The 18513-nt window shown below is 39.5% G+C and overlaps 1 pseudogene; it reads right to left on the bottom strand.

The window, feature by feature from the left end:
• The window catches only part of LOC121034181 (60S ribosomal protein L6-like), a 61485-nt pseudogene that overhangs the window by 36949 nt on the left and 6023 nt on the right, over positions 1 to 18513 (bottom strand).

Raw genomic sequence — 18513 nt, 5'->3', positions numbered from 1 at the left:
CTGAATTAGAATCCTGACTCCAGAATGTTCACCTATGTAACCTTAGACAAATTTCTTAATCCCTCTCTTCCTTGGTTTCTTCATCTGTAAAATAGGGATGACAATCATAGTACCTACCTTATAGGATTATAGTGAGGATCGGGGGAGACTATAATGTGCTGATAGGTATTACATGTCCCATAAACTGTTAACTGATTCTAGTCATTGCATTATTTTCAAAACTTACTTTCCATACGATCTGTCACAGTGAATCCAAAGGACATTACAACAGCAATTATTAGTCACCACAGTTTATAGGCAACTGTGTACAGGTCCTTTGGTTCTACTGGGAGTCAGCCATTATAACACAACATCTTATCACAGCCCTCCCAGCAGCCCAACACATGACTCATCCATGCCAAGATCTATGAGTATGCATCACAACCCAGCTGGTGTAGAACCAGGACAGAACTTGCAACAAGATGATCTGGATCCAGTTCAGCCTGGTATGTATTTAAGGGACATCATTACTCCTCAAAAAACCTGTTTCTTCATTTATAAAGTAAAAATGATCTTTACTTACTTTTAAAAAATAAACTTTACTTACTTTAATCCTCTACGTACCTCATTGTAGAGGATTAAACATCATAACGTAAGTAAGAATACCTTTCAAATGTAAAGTGTATTGTATGCTGGGTATTATTATTCATCTTTGTATCACAGCTTCATTAATTCAAAATATGCTTAGTTCATTTCTGGCTGTTCCAGACACTGTGTTAAGTTCTAGGGGCATGGAAATAAATAACATACAGTAGCCAGAGTTGAATATATATTTGTTTGGTATATTATTTGTTAATTGGTCAATTAACATTGTTAAAAAACATTTGGACTGGAGAGCTTATACCCAATTTGAAAGAGACAAAAGATGCCATATTGAATTTTATCATAGCAGACATGTGTCTTTCTCTCTTTGTGCACTCCCAGTGAGCATTTACATCTATAATAACATCGAAACACTCGACTATAATTAAGTTTAATTCGCATAAATTCCCCTTTCTAGACTGTGAGCTTCTTGAGGGTATACCTATATGCAGTTTTTCTTCTTTGTATCTTTGGTATTTATCTCAGAATACTGCATAAAGTAGACACTTAGAAAATATATATTTTTCAGTACCTAAATATGACCAACTGCCTTTAAGTGTCAGGGAAAAATAATGTCACAATTCAATCAAATCCTTTCAACCAGAAACCTTATGAATACAGTTCTTTTTTTTTTTTTTTTTGTACCAGCATTGGGTGTGCACTACCTCTCTCTATGTACACGTATACACATCTGTACATAGGTAGGCTAATGGACAGCCCTTGCTGAGAGCATTACGTTTTAAAATACTCAGTAGCCATTCAGTAAATGACAACTTCTGATGGCCTAAGCTTTCAGAAAGAGTTAATGTACCTCAAAGAAGTAATCAGTGTAACTTTCCAACCAGTAAAATCAAGCCCCTTATATTCTATTTAATTTCCTAGGAGTTTTTATATACATATATATGTTCAGCATACATAGCCCCTCACACATATACCAGCACTATATATTTTTTTACAACATAGGGTTTTCTAGGATTGAGTAGTTTTAAACAACAGTATTTTATTATTTTAAGCACACCCACTGTGGAAACATTCTCGGGGCTCACTGCTTCTGCTATTGGAACATTTGTTTTTTATTCTGAATATTTCAGCACATCTATTTACCTGGCACTATATTTAGTACCACAGTGCCAAGATGGCATATATAAAGATTCAATTGCAATTCCCATCTGATGTCCCTTCCCTCTCCTTTTTACCCCCTTTTTTATGTCCACACTCTGAATTCAGCACAAAGTTGGTGTGTTTAATTTAAAAAGAAGTAAAACGCTCCAGGAGACGCCTCAGACCACTGCAAATCACCTACTTTATAGAGGCAGTAAAATTGTGTATCGGATTAGAAGTGATGCTGATCTGAAATTTATGATAACTTTTAATGGCATTATAATTTTTTTCCCTGTGCGCTCCATAACTGCGTCGTTTCGATGCACAGTGCAGTGAGATGAAATTTGTAAGGGAAGAACATTACCCAGGCAAGCCCAGGGGAAAAAAAAAAAAAAAGTCAGCAGAATAATGCAACAGCCCCACACGGGCGGATGGAAGCTATTCTTTCCATACACTATGTAGAGGCACAAACTCCAAACGACCCTTTGAAACTAAAGGCAACCCAGAGTACAGGTTTTGTTGATAAAACTAGGAAATGTGGTAAAAGCAACCTCTTAAAAAAGCAGATACACGTGGCTTCCGCACACCACCTTGCCACTTTGGGGACTCTTCATGTCTCCTGGCTGAGAGAAGCACACTTGGGTGTCCTAAAGTAGTTTTCTGGAACAAACAGCTCTTTCCTAAGCTGGGTCTGTTGTCTGGTTTCCTTGGAACAGCTCAACATCCCACTGGTTTCAAGAAAGCATGAGGGGGTATCACAGGGTTAAAGACTTGTGAAAGACTTAAGACTTGTGTCTTAAGTTTGCAACTAAGAAACTGCTGAAAGAGATGAAGAACTCAATGAGAGGAAGAGAGTAAAAGAGGGAGACATGAAAGAACTTTTGAAAAATTCCACAATTAATGTATATATTAAGTTCTAACTTGACATGTAAGAGAAAAACTCTCCAGAAAAGCCACCAGAACCAAAGGAGAAGACTTCTCTTCAACTCTTTTCTTCAGGGATAATCCAGCCTCTGTTCAAATACTTCCAAGAACAAGGGGCTCATTTCCAATTTAAGCAGTTCATGAATTCATTTACAAATTTATTAACAATGTATTCAACATAGTGCAGGCACTGCATGCTATTCTATTGTTTATTGTGTGTAACTTCTTGCCCACACCCTGGGAAGCTATGTTATCCATGGCCCACTTCACAGAGAATTAGAATAAAAGAAAATTAGAATGTGTCACAGCAAAGACTCTTAATGGCCATCCAGCCCAACCCCTTCATTTTACAGAGAATGAAATGAAACTGAGATCAAGAGTGGGGAAGTCAATTATCCAAGGTCACATAACTAATTCATTGCAAAACCTTAGTTAAAACCCACATCTGATTCCCCATCATATACTTTTTCAGGTGAGCCATGATGCTTTTTCTTCACAAATTATACACGTCATTGTCCCATGTGTCCAGCTTCTCAAGCTTATCTAGATGTTTCTCTCTCCTACTCTGGCTGAAAGGCTCTATAGCAAGTGTATGAGTCTTTAATCAAACAGTCTGGGAATGTGTATGTGGTCATTATCCTTCAGTTCTTAAGTAGGTTGGGAAGACAAATCCTTTTCTTCAATACCATCCATAATCTATTTTTCACTGACCATGGCCTCTTTTAACAGACTAACAGGGAAGAAGAAAATTCTCCCTTTACTCCCAACATTTTCAACTTCCTACCCAAAACTGAAAATCATTTAGAGGACTCGATTTCTCCTTTTCTCTTCCCAACTCTTCTCTACTTCTCCTCTTCTCTACTTCTACCTAGTGCTTGTCTTTATTTATAAATATTACATGTTTTGAGGGACTTCAAACACTACCCCACATAGGGCTGACCTCTGCCTCTTCTAGGTCTGAACTTTGACATTTTTGTCAAATCATAATAGCATCAATCATAAGTTTCCTTCTGCTGAGATTTTTGCTTTTATATCTTTTCAAACTTGAGCTTCTTGAAGGAAAAGTTGCTACCTCAATTACTTTTGTCTCCCTAGTTCCTGACACACAGTGGAGGCTAAATTAATATTTTCAAATGAAGGTATGCAAATCAGCAGAGCTGGAAGTGAATGTGTGTTTTCAGTCTTATAGTCTATTTTGCTGTGTTTTCGGTTTATGGTCCCAGAAGGCAGCCCACCTCTGATTGAACCATATTTGGTTGCACATGTCACTGTCTTCCTTCTTCTGCCAACCTACAAGATACTCCTCTTTCCTGGGAGATTATCTGGATTCCTGTCACCTCACCCCATGTGCCTCTGGAGGGGTCTAGTTGGAGGGGCCAGATTTACCCTCTGTGTGAAGACAATCTCACACTTGTGTAGCTCTAATGATGCAGAAATTCTCCTTTCTCCATGGTGTCATGTGTCACCACTATTAATGTTGATTTCCCTTCATGTTTAAGGACTTTTTCTAACTTTCTTACTCAATCTTACCTACCATTCCCTCTAGGAGCCCATTATTTATTCCTTTAATACTCTACCCCCAGAAAGATGTTCTCTAGCAGTGAGGCCAACTTGGATGACTCACAGCAGATGTAATTGGTGAGCAAAATAGTAGTCAGACTGGCTTCATCCACTTGCCAACGCTGTGACCTTCTGTAAATTCCTTAAACTCTCTGTGCCTTAGTTCCTTTTCTGTAAAGTATCTTGTGGGGTTGCTGTGAGCACTAAAGAAAATAGTGCCTATAAAACGCTTAGCACAGTACAGGGCATACAGTAATTGCAAAATAGATGTCTGCTCTCATTATTGTTATCGTTCTAAATTAGGAACACAAAGGCAGTACACACCCTACTGATGCCCACAACCTCTTTTAGGTTGTGCTCATGTTCTAAAGCTTCACATAAACCTCATATTCTCTCATAAACAAACGTATTTTTGGCCATGACTCTTTTTTTTTTATTCTTCTTGTCTCCTCCTTGTTCATTTGACTGCTGTCATGTTCTAACTGCTGGGAGAGCCCTTGCCCAACAGAAAGTGTCCTTCTAAATCTGCCCAAAAGGGAAAGCAAGGACACATGAGGAGGAGAAAAGAGCCCCACATTAGAAAGGATGATCTCATGTTGAGATCAGGGATCCTCCAAGTTCATTCTCTACCACCCCTCTGAAGGCAGTAGGCCTGAGCAAACTGACCTACCAGGTTGCAGAGCATTTCTTCCAAGTGACGTGTAACCACAAAACTAAAAACCTCAGCATCCAGGCCCTTATGGTCTACCCTGGAGACTTAGGTTAATGATGAGCCAGCACCTTGGGTTTACTCTAAATCACTCCTCTTAACCTAATTATATTGCAAGGGGGAAATCCAATGTATTTGATCAAGTCTTGCTAGTATTTTCCTTGTCTAATTCCATTAGTCTCATTGATGCAAAGGGTTCCTAAAGCAATTAAAGCAAGTGCTATCCCCTGAGAGCTGTGGGATGAATATCTCTTCCCTAGTCTTCTCAGAACCTGGTTTTCCCTGGTGAATGGCATAGGCAGGGCTGGGCAGAGGACCCTTAAACAGGAATGGTGTCCTTTGGTGCCAGCAAATTAGGATCTGACTTCACTTCAATTAAGGGTGTTCTCAGATATAAAGTATATCAGCTGAGAAATGTGGAGGGAGGGGTGCTGTGTTCTTGGTGAGATTGTTCTTCACAGTTCTTTCTCCCAGATGTTCATTTCACAAACTATATACATTTTATTCAGTCTCATTACAATCTATCTACCTAGAACTTCAGTGACCCACAAAATGCCTTCAAAGTCATTGGCCCATTTCAGAAGCCTCTAGTAGCCCATTAGAAATGTCAGTGCACACTCAACAAGCAGCCAGATCCAAATACGCTGAGGCTTAACCTCATTAAAATGTTTCCACGACACAGGGTCAAACTTATCTTGCCACGGACTCGTTTCCTCTCGCCAAACGCTGAGAAACCATTTTCTTTCTAATTAATTTCATCTAGATGAAACCTGCACAAATGTCAGTTCAACAAATTAAGACTTATTGATTATTGGCTTTTTAAAAATAGTTAATGGTTCTGTCCAAAGATGGAATATTTTAGGGACATCAGCAAGACATGTTAGCTTAGGTTGATTTTGGTGTTTTTGAACAATGAAAATAATGTTGTAAGCATCTTCCATAATCTTATTGCTCACTTTTCACCTAAAACTTTATTCTTGTTTTATAGTCATAAAATTTAACTAGCTAGAAACCATATCTTCGAATTTGCTGGAAGAACAAATGCTACATTTATACTTCATACATGGTACTCTGGAGGTTGTCCATCTTGTTTCCCCTTTTTCTCTCCCTTTAAACACTGCAGAGTGTTAAGTTTGTTCACCAGGATTGTTGATAGCAAAAGGGGGGGCAGAGTTAAAAATGAGATAAAACTGGGGCGCCTGGGTGGCTCAGTCGGTTGGGCGTCTGACTTCGGCTCAGGTCATGTTCTCGTGGCCCGTGAGTTCGAGCCCCGCATCGGGCTCTGTGCTGACAGCTCAGAGCCTGGAGCCTGTTTCAGATTCTGTGTCTCCCTCTCTCTCTCCGACCTTACCCATTCATGCTCTGTCTCTGTCTCAAAAATGAATAAACGTTAAAAAAAAATTTTTTAAAATGAGATAAAACTAAAATTCCTTATCAGAAATCTTCCTTTCCTTTCCTTCCTGCCTCTTTCTTTCTTTCTTTCTTTCTTTCTTTCTTTCTTTCCTTCCTTCCTTCCTTCCTTCCTTCCTTCCTTCCTTCCTTCCTTCTTTCTTGGTTGATACTGGAAAAGGGTGAATGCCTTGACCTAGCCCATGAGTTTCTGGCATACTGTTAACCACTCACCAAGCCTTACTGAATCCTACTGTATGCTAAGGTAAAGGTCAGAGGGGAATGCTGGCCTCAACTACTATTCTCAAGAGGATGCAATCTAGTTCAGAATATCTACATGCACATAAAAAGCTGTGACCTACAAAACTTTCTGAACTATACATGTGGTGGAATTCAAATCTGAGACTTCATTTGGTTTACAAACTTCCTGTAAAGTAGCACGTGATCCCTATTTACAGGTAGAAAAATAGGCAAAGGTAAATAAATTGCATCAAAAATAACATTGGAGCAGGAACTAAAAGCAAGCTTCAGTTCTAAAGTACTTAAAGTAGACCATTCATTAACATGCTATCCAGCTCATCAAGAGCTTTTATTCTATCAATTAAGTACATCCAAGGCCTACAAGTAAGGCTTCCTAAAAGAGTGGAAATCAGGTGCATACTCCACACAGGCAAACTGCTTCTAGGAAAGAGATTTATAACAAACCTTTTTTCTTCCATTCTACTCAAATGGTTTGATTTGTGAGGGAATATCTGAGTACAATTACTTTCTATATTCACTTTGAGAATATAAGTGTTTAGTCTTCATCTATCAGAACAGATCCATGAAAAGTTCATAGATATCATCTAGTCTGACCATCACTTTGCAGAAAATAACTGGATCCCAGAGAAGTTGTTACTTGTGTGAGGTCATGTAACTTGAAGGAGTGTGTACATGTGTATGTGTGTTAGGGTATGTATGTATGAAAGGATTTTTATCTTGCTATTTGATACAACAATATGCTATTATTTTGTCCCTCACCACACATCAATTAAAGGTAAGCATGGATGTTTTGGAAAAGGTGCCCAACTAGGTGACATCAATGACCAGAGAACTAGCAAATTCAACTTTGGAAGAGAGCTGAAGAAAAGTCCTCATATTCAACCTGGGCCTGAGAAGACTAGAGGGTGTGAAGTCCATAGGGAGACATGCCCCACAGCCTGCAACAGAGAGGTCTCAGCTGAGGTGTGACAAACTTAAGGCAACTTAACTTTAATTAAGTAAAATTACTTAACTTAAACCTAAGGCAAACTTAACCAATATCTCTTGGGCCAGATAAAAGAACAAAACCTAGTGAGCCTCTCATGGAGGCCTTTCATCTTAGAGGAGACTTAAGAAATGAAGACTAGAGGATAGAGGTAAAGAATCTGATGACTACATCACTGCAACAGGGGACTGGACCAGTTGACCTTGAAGTCCCAGGCAGCTCTAAAGGACTTTGATTGCGATTTATTTTTATGTTTGTATTTATGTTCTGTCAACAAACCCATAAGCTCTGGGGCTGCATTAATGAATAAATGATAAGTTTAAAAATTATAATGGTGTCATCAGGAGCAGAAACCAGTGCTGGTTTATGGCTAGGTCTTAATCTATGCCACTGAATTGGACACAAAGGACAGGTTCTCTCATTTCAATTTGTCATGACCAGCAAATGTGGGAGCCTCAGTCTTCACCTCAGGCAAAGCAGGCTTCACTAGTTGTGCTGGGTCAGAACAACCAAATCTCTTGTTCACATCCTTGTGTGTCTCCTGTTAGGCACTGCATGCATGATACAAATAACACATCTTTTTAGCAAGTGTTTTGTAGGTATAGGGATGGAATTATTGGCACAAGGAAGGGAACTGATGTCAAATATCTTGACAAAACATTCACTATAGTTTCTCTTGAAATTTTAAGACCAAAACCAGGTTCAAATTCACCTGCTGGAGGTGAGTATTGACAAAAAGACAGTAAGTTTACCATAAACAAAAATTCATTCAATTTTCAAAGAGGATGCTCTGGCATGATGCTAGGTTCAGTTGTACCAATATGTTGACTGAGCACTATTATCAGAAAAGGTATTTGCCATCAGTTATTTTCCCAGATCCAGTAATTTCAGCCTGCACCTACTATACTCTTGCTCAAAAATGCAATTTGTATAATGCAGACAATCTCTAAAAGGAGATAAATAAGAATGCAAACAAGAGATTTGACCATTCGGACTTAACACAGCTAATCAGTGGTACTAACAAGGTATGGTCCATAAGAATAGTGATAGAGAAATATGTTTTTCTGGTATTTAGTTCCCTAAATTATGACCAATAGATAACATCCAGGCATATAAGCCGGAAATGGAGATCCACTAATTAAACACAGTACCACCATTATCTTTGATTTGAAAAGAGGATAAAATTAACACAAACCTGTGTGGACAATCTGAAAATGAATATGAGGTATAGGAAGTACTTCATAAGGCTTCTCAATGTGATATATTGATATCTTGTAAATGTAAGTTAGTCATAGGCAAATGGCTATATTTTGCCTCTAGTAAGAATTAAAAATTTAGGATTTTTACTGAATAGAATCAGAAGTCTCCTTATTGGGAGCAAGGCAAAGAGGTGGAGTGTATATTTTACAAGGCCTTTTGCTCTTCCTGTGTAGTGTGCTGAAGAACACTAGAGAGTTATAAATGAGGCTTGTGTCAAACAACATATGCTGAAAGGAGTTGGGAATAGGACACATATAGAGAAGAGAAGTCAGGGAGTGGTGGCGGGTAGGCAAAACTTATTGCAAAGTTTTGCCATCTCTGTTTTAAGCCAATGTTATATTATGTTGTATTGTGCATCACTCTAGACTGTCTGGATGAGTGCCCCTCCCATTGGTAAGAAATGGCCCTTGAGAGCTTATATAAGCCTTATATGACCAACTACTTACTTGGCTCCCATGTGCCAACAATGATAGATTTCTGTTTGTTATTTATCAGTATTTTGTTTGGGGAGGAAAAGGGGAGTTGTTTATTTTTTGCTAATAAGTCTTTTCATAATATAACATTACCTGCATCAGTTACCTGCACTATGCTTTTGGTGTCACAAGGAACAGAACATTGAACCCAAATTGGCTTAAGTAAGAAGGGAATTTGTTGGCCCAATAACTGAAAAATATCTGAGTTCAAATATGGTTTGGTTCTGTGGCTCAAATAACCAGTAGGATATTTTCTCTCTTACTTTCTCCTGGCTCTGCAATTGGGTCCCATTTTTAGAATGGCTTTTCTCTATAGTGGCAAGATGCTTAGTTCAGTTTCAACCTTACCTCCTGTTGGGTTTAAATCAAGTGGGAAAAACAGCAGGGCAGCAAAAGTCTAATTGAGTCTCATTGGCTCCGATTGGGTCATGTGCCCATCCGTGAACCAATCATGGTGGCCAAGCAAAGGCAATGCACTGATTAGCTGAGGCTGGGCCAAAGGTCTATCCAGGACTTGGACTGAGATTGGTTCTTTTTTTTTTTTTTCAAAATTTTATATTTTTTAAGATATCTCTACACCCAAAGTGGGGCTAGAACTCACAACCAAGAGATGGAGAGTTGCACGCTCTACTAACTGAGCCAGCCAGGCAACCCCTGAGATTGGTTTTAATACAATACACAATGTCTTGGACAGAGAGAAGGAGGATATGGTGGCTTCCCACCAAAAAATCCAGATACTGTTAGTATGGAAAAAAAAAATGGATATCAAGCTGAAAAACAATGGATATCCATTATATCAAGTCTTACCTACCAGATTTTAGGTTCACTGGGGTCAGAGACTATATCTTGTATATCTCAGGGCCAGCCATAATACCTAGTTTACAAATAACTGATATTCAATAAGCATGTAATAGTTGATTTATTTATTAATTTAGTCAAATTGGAAAATCTGACATTAGGAATCACTCTGGCTTTTACCCAGACCTTTCTGCTACCTGAAAATGGCTACACTTCATTCAAGAAAAATAAAGTTTAAAGTGCTATCTTCACTCACAGAACCACCTTTTATTTTAGAAATGGACTATGTTGTGACTGAACTGTGAAATATTATAAATAATAACAATATTCAATAGCACCATACTAAAATATTTCAAGTAAACCTCATGACAACCCTGTGAGAAAAATATTATTATCCCTATTTTACAGAGATGAAAAATGAGGCCCAAAAAAGTCAAAGGACCTACCTAAGGTAACACAGCCAGCAAATGACAGAGCTAGAATTTAAACCATAATCAGATCATGATTCAAAGCCTAGTTTAGGTGCCACCACCTTCAGAACCATTACAGTTGGAATCAACCAACCCTTCTACATTATTTGATATGTCTCTTACAGCCCTTATTTTGTTCTGACTTGGATAACGGTTTACATACCCTTATCTCCCACTAGATTCTGATAGTCTCAGCATCCCCGGGGAATAGTAAATAGCAGAAAACAGAAGCCAGAAAGGTAAGGGGAAAAAACAGCAAGATAGGCTGAGAGCAGGATGAGGGGCATTTCCTGGACCACTTGCTGTCCCAGCCCTAGTACCTGCTACTTCTCCTGCCACTGAGGCAGAGGCAGGATCTGGTCTCAAACCAGGCTTGCCAGATGAGCTCTCCACCACCAGATCAACCTTCCAAAATAGGAACCTTTCAACATGTCATTCCCCAACTCCAACTCTTTGGGGTAAAACTTTATTTACAAAAAGCATGGCTCTAGTTTGTCAAATTGAGTTTTTAACATATTTTGGTAAGGTGTTATTTATCCTGATTATGGAGTTTTTTCTACCCTCTTAAATTTTGCACCTGAGGCAGATGCCTCCTCTCCTCACTTTTGTCCTGACCCTACTCCAGGAGCTTCCTATTACCCATAGAGCAAACCCTGCAACACTTAGCATGATGTTCAAGTACTCCACAAAAGGATTTTCATTTACCTTTCTAACTTGATCTTTAGTCTCCACTCCAACACACTAATCATCTTACTATCATTCTTCCCTCCCCTTTCCTGCTCTGTGCAATGGTTCCCCAACACAGGCTTTAATCTATCCTTTCCTTAAAGGGCACCTCCTAGACCTTTACTGACTCCCCTCCCTCTCCTTGGACTAGGTCCCACATTGGCTCAGGTGTCCCATGAGTTTGCCTGAATTCACTAACATTTTAGCATTTTAAACCCTTAAGGCCAAAGACTCTTAAAATCATTCTGTTTCTTCCATCTGCTCTGCCATTCCTCACCCCCACAGCTACTATTGGGCAACAAGTTAATGCTCAATAAATCAGCTCCTTCATTTGATGTTTCCACAAGCTCTAGTTTGTTGCCATCTGCTAGCCAGCTTATTCCTGGGCCATGGCCCACTGAGCCAGGGAAGTCCTTTTCCTGGACTTCAGAAGCTCCTGAGAAGACAGGAAGATGGGTTTGGGAGGTGGCAAAACCAAGAAGCTACCCCTCTCAGAACCTCAGGCTTGGGGTCAGGGCCCTACACAGAGTATGGGATTGGCATTTATTCTGATTTTTGTTTCTCATAAAACTTTGAATCTTGGAGACTACCCATCCCAAAGGGACTCAGGTGGTTCTGGTTCAGCTCAAACTAGAGAATGAAAACACTTTCCCAGGGAAAACCTGGCTTTGCCAAACTAAAAATAAACAAAATAAAATATTTTTAATAAATAAATATTTGGATCTAAAAAGAATCATTCTTTACATATAACTGCCTGCGCTTATTTATTTTCTTATGTTTTATTTTCTATTTGAGAGAGAAGGAAAGCACAAGCAGGGGAAGGGCAGAGAGACAAAATCTGAAGTAGGCTCCAGGCTCTGAGCTGTCAGCACAGAGCCCAAAGCAGGACTCGAACTCACAAGCAGTGATATCATGACCTGAGCCAAAGTCAGACACTCAAAGTACTGAGCTACCCAGGTGCCCCGAGCTTATTTATTTTTAAAAGTGCGACCAGAACTGAAAAATAGATGGATATTTTTGCAGAGAAATATTGTTTGCCAACTTTCATCACAATTATTTATTTACTAAGTGAATATTTATTGTCTATCATGGGCTAAGTGCTAGCGATAGTGTGATAATCAAGACAGACATGGTTCCTGGCCTCTTGAGGCTTTCACCATATATTTTATTTTTATGAGAACTGTTACAAATTACTTTGGAATTCCTTTAATAAACAAGTAACTATTAAGCTCAAAATAAATGCCTAGTCTAGATATGTGGGGATACATTCATGAGTAAAATAGACAAACTCCCTTCCCTCAGGAAGTTTATAGTCTAGCTGTGTTCAATAGACAATAAACATAATAAGTGTAAACTATATTAGAAGAATAAGAGCTATGGGAGGAATAAAACATCAAGCAAGATAGGAATGGAGCATTTGAGGAACCCAAGGCAACGAGTATGGCTGGAGTGTAGTAAGGGAGATGGAGTGAAAACAGGTGAGGGCAAGAGGAGGGTACATTGTGTGGCCATGTGGGCCACAGAAAGGGCTTTGGCCTTTACTCCATAGGATAAAAGTACTGCTGAAGATTTTGAGTGGGGGATGACATGATGTGACTGTAATAAAAGCATCCCTCTGCCTGCTATCTTTGGAATAGACTGGACAGGTGAGAGAAACAAGATTACAAGCAAGGAACCAGTTAGGAAAAATACAGCATGACCAAAATTAGGAAAGGTAGTGGCTTAAACCAATAGGCTGGCAGTATAGACAATGAAAAGGCGTAAAATTCTGGATTTATATTGTTCTTTATTGAGGATGGGAGCTGTCTTATTACCTCCTATATTCATAGTGGAGATCAAATGAGATCAAACATGAAAAGAGTTTAAAACACTCCATTGTGTATATAAACCACAATTTCTTTATCCATTCATCAGTTGATGGACATTTAGGCTCTTTCCATAATTTGGCTATTGTTGAGAGTGCTGCTATAAACATTGGGGTACAAGTGCCCCTATGCATCAGTACTCCTGTGTCTCTTGGGTAAATTCCTAGCAGTGCTATTGCTGGGTCATAGGGTAGGTCTATTTTTAATTTTCTGAGGAAACTCCACACTGCTTTCCAGAGTGGCTGCACCTTTTGGGATGAGCACTGGGTGTTGTATGGAAACCAATTTGACAATAAATTTCATATATTGAAAAAAAAAAAAGAAAAGAGTTTAAAACAGTGCCTAGCACTGCTTAATAAACAACAACAGTAATTATGACTATTATCCATAGGCCACTGGTCAGTGGGTGGTCCTCTGTAGTCCTGGAAGTGAAAATAATTCTCTTCAATGCTAATAGAAAGTCTTGCAAATGGGATTTGGATTTGGACCCAAAGTGGGTAAGTCCCTCTCTGCTTCCTTTTGTCACAGGCTTTTGCCTCAAGGCCAAGGGCAGCCAGGACCACCCAACTCTCAGTGTCTGTGTCAGTTTAGCTCCGTCCTAATCTCCCAGCCCTTACCTTCCCACTCACTCCAACCTTCCTGGCTTCACATAGCCAAGACTCTGGAGTGAGCAAGTACAGACTCCTCTCCTATATGGGAGCACTCGGGTGACAAATACCTTTTCACCTGGGAAGGAGGGATGTCATCTTGGGGGAGAACCTAGAGTCCTGGTAAGCCCTTGGGGCCATTGCTAAGGGACTCATCTGGCTGTCACAGGAGTTCTGGAAAACCCCTAGAAAGAAAGCATGGAAAAGAGCTCAGCTTTGCTGTAACTGGGATGCAGCATCCTCATCACTCAAAAGAGAAGAGGCTGCAGGAGAGAGTGCACTCAAGTGGAATGGTTGGAGTATACTTTAGAGAAATTTCGCCAAAAGGGAAAGCAGAGATGATGGTCCCTTTTTAAAATTCCCTACAAGAAAAAAAAAATTCTCCAGAACTTAAAACTATTTTAATCAGCTGAAAAACATACATGGGCTTTACAGCTCCAAGACAGCTTGCACAGGCCCCGATAAATGCCTATCGCTCATTTGCATACGCTAACAGCTACACTTTAATCAGCCTCCTAATCCCTGATGGTATTAATGAATTTTTTTATGCTTTTTTTTTTTTTTAGTATCATGTTTGCTAATTCAAAAATGATCAGCGGCTTCTGTGTGCCTTTTTTTATGCAGGAAATAATGGGTGAGCTGGGTACTCCTGTTATCCCACTCTCACAAATAATTAAGACTACAAAGGGTACAAATCAGTTTGAATGCGGTGCACAAAGGCATGGGCTCAGCAAAGGCCTTTCTCTGTTTCTGTTTCTCCCTCCCCCACCCCCTACTTTCTCTCTTTGTATTTGTTCCTTTCCTTTGACAAGAGGTGGTTTCCAAAGACACCTGGACAAGCAAGGAGCTGACTGATCCAAAATATTAATTCCCTGCCTCCCTCCACCCCTACCCCCATCACCAGGACATGCAAAATGATGTGAGTTTTCATCTCAGAGGGTCTGGATGCCTCTCAAGACTGGTTTTCAAACCACAAACTGCAGTAGAAAGAAAAACAGAACTTTCTGACATGTCACTCCCCTATTTCTCCTCCTCCTTAGTTGTTCACTTTCCCAGTAAGAACCGGCCAGCCCTGGTGCTGCCAGGTCCTGATCAGGTAAACAAGGAAAGGATTTCCTCCTGCCCTAGGCCTTGCTCCAGTTTGGCTCACAGCAGACCAGGCCAGCCAGAGACATGAGAGCTGGCAACAGGATCCCAGTGGTTCATGCAGCTATAGCACCTCCAAAATTAGGGTCAAGATTAGACATTTTAGGCCTATCAAAAAAAAGAGAGAGAGAGAAAGAGAGAGAGAGCGCCAGTAAATAGTCCTCATGAGGAGTTGAACAAGCCAGCTTAGACGATGGAAATTCATAAATAAGCCAAATTTTTCTAGCCAGCATGGCTACCTAAGAGACAACAGAGTTCCCTAATTTGCATTTTTCATCATCTCAGCCTGCCTGCTCACACTCACTAGTGCTGGACAGGTGAGGGGCCAAAACCTTCAGCCAGAGAAAAAAGAGGAGGTGCCAACCCTGGACAACCAGCAGCCTGGGTAAAGCACTCTCAAATAGTGAATAATTAGCAAGAAAATATAGATACAGTCCAGTGCAGGTACATCTATAAGTAAGCTATATGGCAAATTTACTACATATTTTAACAATAAAAAAATTACTAGATGTAAAAATATAATGTTCGAAGTATCTTAAGATACAGAGTTATTTTGGAAAGGTCAGGGAGGAGTCATGCCATATATATTTTTTAAATTTTTAAATTTTCTCATTCAAGGGAATGTTGGGAAAAGTGATGAGACAACTAAATTTGCAAAGTCCTTTGCATTGTAACAAGGATAAAGCATTGTGTGAGTATATAATGATCATGAAATCAATGGTCTCCTGTTCTCTTTCAGCAGGCAGCTCATCACCTGGCAACCTCTCACTAACTCCATTAGAAAATGGCTTAGAATTCCAGAGAGCTGAAAGTTAGAGACACGTTAATTTTTACTTCTTCTCTTTTTTCTTCTAGTTATTTTTAGCAATCCTAGTAGAACATTCTTTGGTACACAGTGGGCACAGTGAATAACTCTAGGGTGCCATGACTCTAAAATGCTATTGTTGGGAAGCTATCGCTGACATTGAGCTTATCTAATGGTGTGATATCTCCTTTAATTGTATGAATAGGGCTCGTCTATGGAAATAACGATTTTAAATTTACCAGAAACCTAATACATTTTGCAGAGATGGAATTATATTCTACTTTAAAACTCCTGATGATTCAGATAGGCTTTTTCCAGCTTCATTCTATTTACCTCAATATCTCTTGACCCATCTTTAGGCCATTTTAACACCCATTAAGCCACGTATCTATCAATTTTTCAACAGATTAGTGCAGTGTCCATTGTGCCATCCACATTTGGCATCTCAACCAGTAGGTAAGTGGAAAGAAAGGAACACCAGTCATGCTTCTAGTTTGCTATTCTAGAGGAAAACTTGAGATCTCTGGGGAACATTATTTACCATTTGATTTATTCCCGCTCTATAGACCTTATTTACTTAGGCCATTGTTTCCTTCAACAGCAGTGCTTGAGCCTAACTGCTCATAAGCACCTAAAAACCTTTTTAAAACATAGGTCTGCCATGTAGTGCTCTCAGAAAATCTAACTTAATTAGTCTAGGGTAGGCCACCTAGCATTGGTATATTTAAAATCCGACCAGATGATTCTCTTTTTTGTTTGTTTGTTAAGTTTTTATTTTTTCAGTAGGCTTCACACCCAGCACAGAGCCCGTTGCGGGGCTTGAACTCACAACCCTGAGATCAAGACCTGCGTTGAGATCAAGATCCAATGCTTAACCAACTGAACTACCCAGGCATCCCTGAACAGGTGATTATAATGTGCAACCAACCAGTGTTCTACAGAAAGCCAGGCAGGGGGAGCTTGACACCTATATCATTTTCCATCTGCTAATCAAACATAAAACAATTAAAGAAAGGATCATTATCCTCAAAAGAGAAATGATTAAAATGCCCACCCAACAAATCTCATTGGATTTTTAGTTACATATAGTTCCAAATCCATCATTTTTCTATTTCCAAAAGTATTGGAACTTCTTCAAAGAGGCATTTACAATTTTACTGTTACTACCATGTGCCTATAGGTCACATTCCTCCTGGGAGCCCTCAGCAATAATACAAGTTCTATTTATGCTCCATCACATCTAAAAACTAAAGCTCTCTAAAGAAGAGTTGTGCTTCTCTACACCAAATCTCAAGGGCAACTAATGCTGAGCTGCCCAAAGCCTCACTAGAACAAATGCAGGGTCCTTTTTCTCAGTTTTATGGCCCAGAGTTTCTACTCTTTCCTTCATCATTGAAGAGTTATTTCTGGAGGTGGTTCCATAACAGAAGGTCTCATAGAAGGAGATTAGGATCACAGAGAAAAATCATCAGGGTCATCTTTAACTTCACTAAAGTGATCTGTAAGCAGTGAAGGTGGGCACCAAAAGGAGAGAGGTATTTGTGAAAATTCAGTTTTGTTCCTGATCTTTGCCAACACAAAACAAAACCACAACCATTATGGAGGAAGTCTCTTGATGCTGGCAGATGGCTGTCTTTCGGATCTATAGCAGTGTCTGAAAGTGCATCCCTGGTTTGTTAACTTTTAAATATCTGTCAGGGAAAAAACTTGAAGATAAATGCAAATTTTTAATAATTGGACTAACAGCTCTCCTGAACACATGTGGATAGCTGAGGGGCTGAAGTAAGTCCTGGGGATGGCGAATCACAAACACTGCAGAGTATACTATTCTGGATAATGACACAAACTTGCACTGGGTTTAAGCTTAATTCAAAGCCAAGCCCTGGGTACTCTGTGAAATAAAGCTTTGAAAGAAGCCATTTTCTCCCCAAACACGGGAACTCTCCCAACTTTCTTCTTCAACTGTTTTTTAACATCTTCCTTTAAGAAAGAAGTCATCAGTTGTTTTCATTGTAAACAGTATTTACAGCTATATATTTTTACTATTCCTTTCCTAACATCAAACAAGCCAAAACAATATCTCTGTAAGTACTTAATCATAGAGAAGCTTCTTCTAAACTCATTCATTTGTTCACTCAATAATTAATAAACATTAGGACTTATATGCACAGGATCTGTACCTCAGGACTCTGGTTTTTTCTTTGCCTTTTCCCCTTCTGCCTTCGCATAACAAACTTGTCTATCCAATCGGTTTCTCCCTTGAATTTAATGGGTGTATCGGCATCTGCATCTGCTCTCCTATTGTCTCAGAGCTTTGTGCTCAACATCATGATTTTTGTTCTTCCTTTTGCTCCTTTCTTTAATCAAGGCCCATATAGTTATTCTCTTTTCCACTGTCTTCGCCACTTAACTCCAAAGTCCTTTAGGATGATGCATTCCACCATCAGGTGTTTCTCTGTCTCTTTGTTCCCACCTGCCTGGGCAGGCACTTTTCAACTTAGATGGCTCCCTTGTGAAACATTCCAGGAAGCATCTCTGCTTGTCTAGTGGGTTTTTTTATTTTGTTGTCTTTGCTTTGTTTTTCTTTAGGTCTCTTGAAGATCTTTGAATGTCTCTGTCTTAAAAAATCCATCAATTTGTAAATGTTGGCATATAGGTTCCCTTTTATGTAGCACCTTCCTCAGTAAAGGTTTTTGTTTATTGGCATTCACATCATGGAGCTCTTCCTCATGTCTACTCCATGTCTTTCTCCCATCCAGCCATCAGAACCCCA

Source organism: Herpailurus yagouaroundi, unplaced genomic scaffold, assembly GCF_014898765.1.
Source record: "Herpailurus yagouaroundi ecotype Mexico unplaced genomic scaffold, PumYag 159, whole genome shotgun sequence".
Lineage (NCBI taxonomy): Eukaryota > Metazoa > Chordata > Mammalia > Carnivora > Felidae > Herpailurus > Herpailurus yagouaroundi.
The sequence above is the reverse complement of the archived record's forward strand: the minus strand, read 5'-3'. Positions and strand labels throughout refer to the sequence as shown.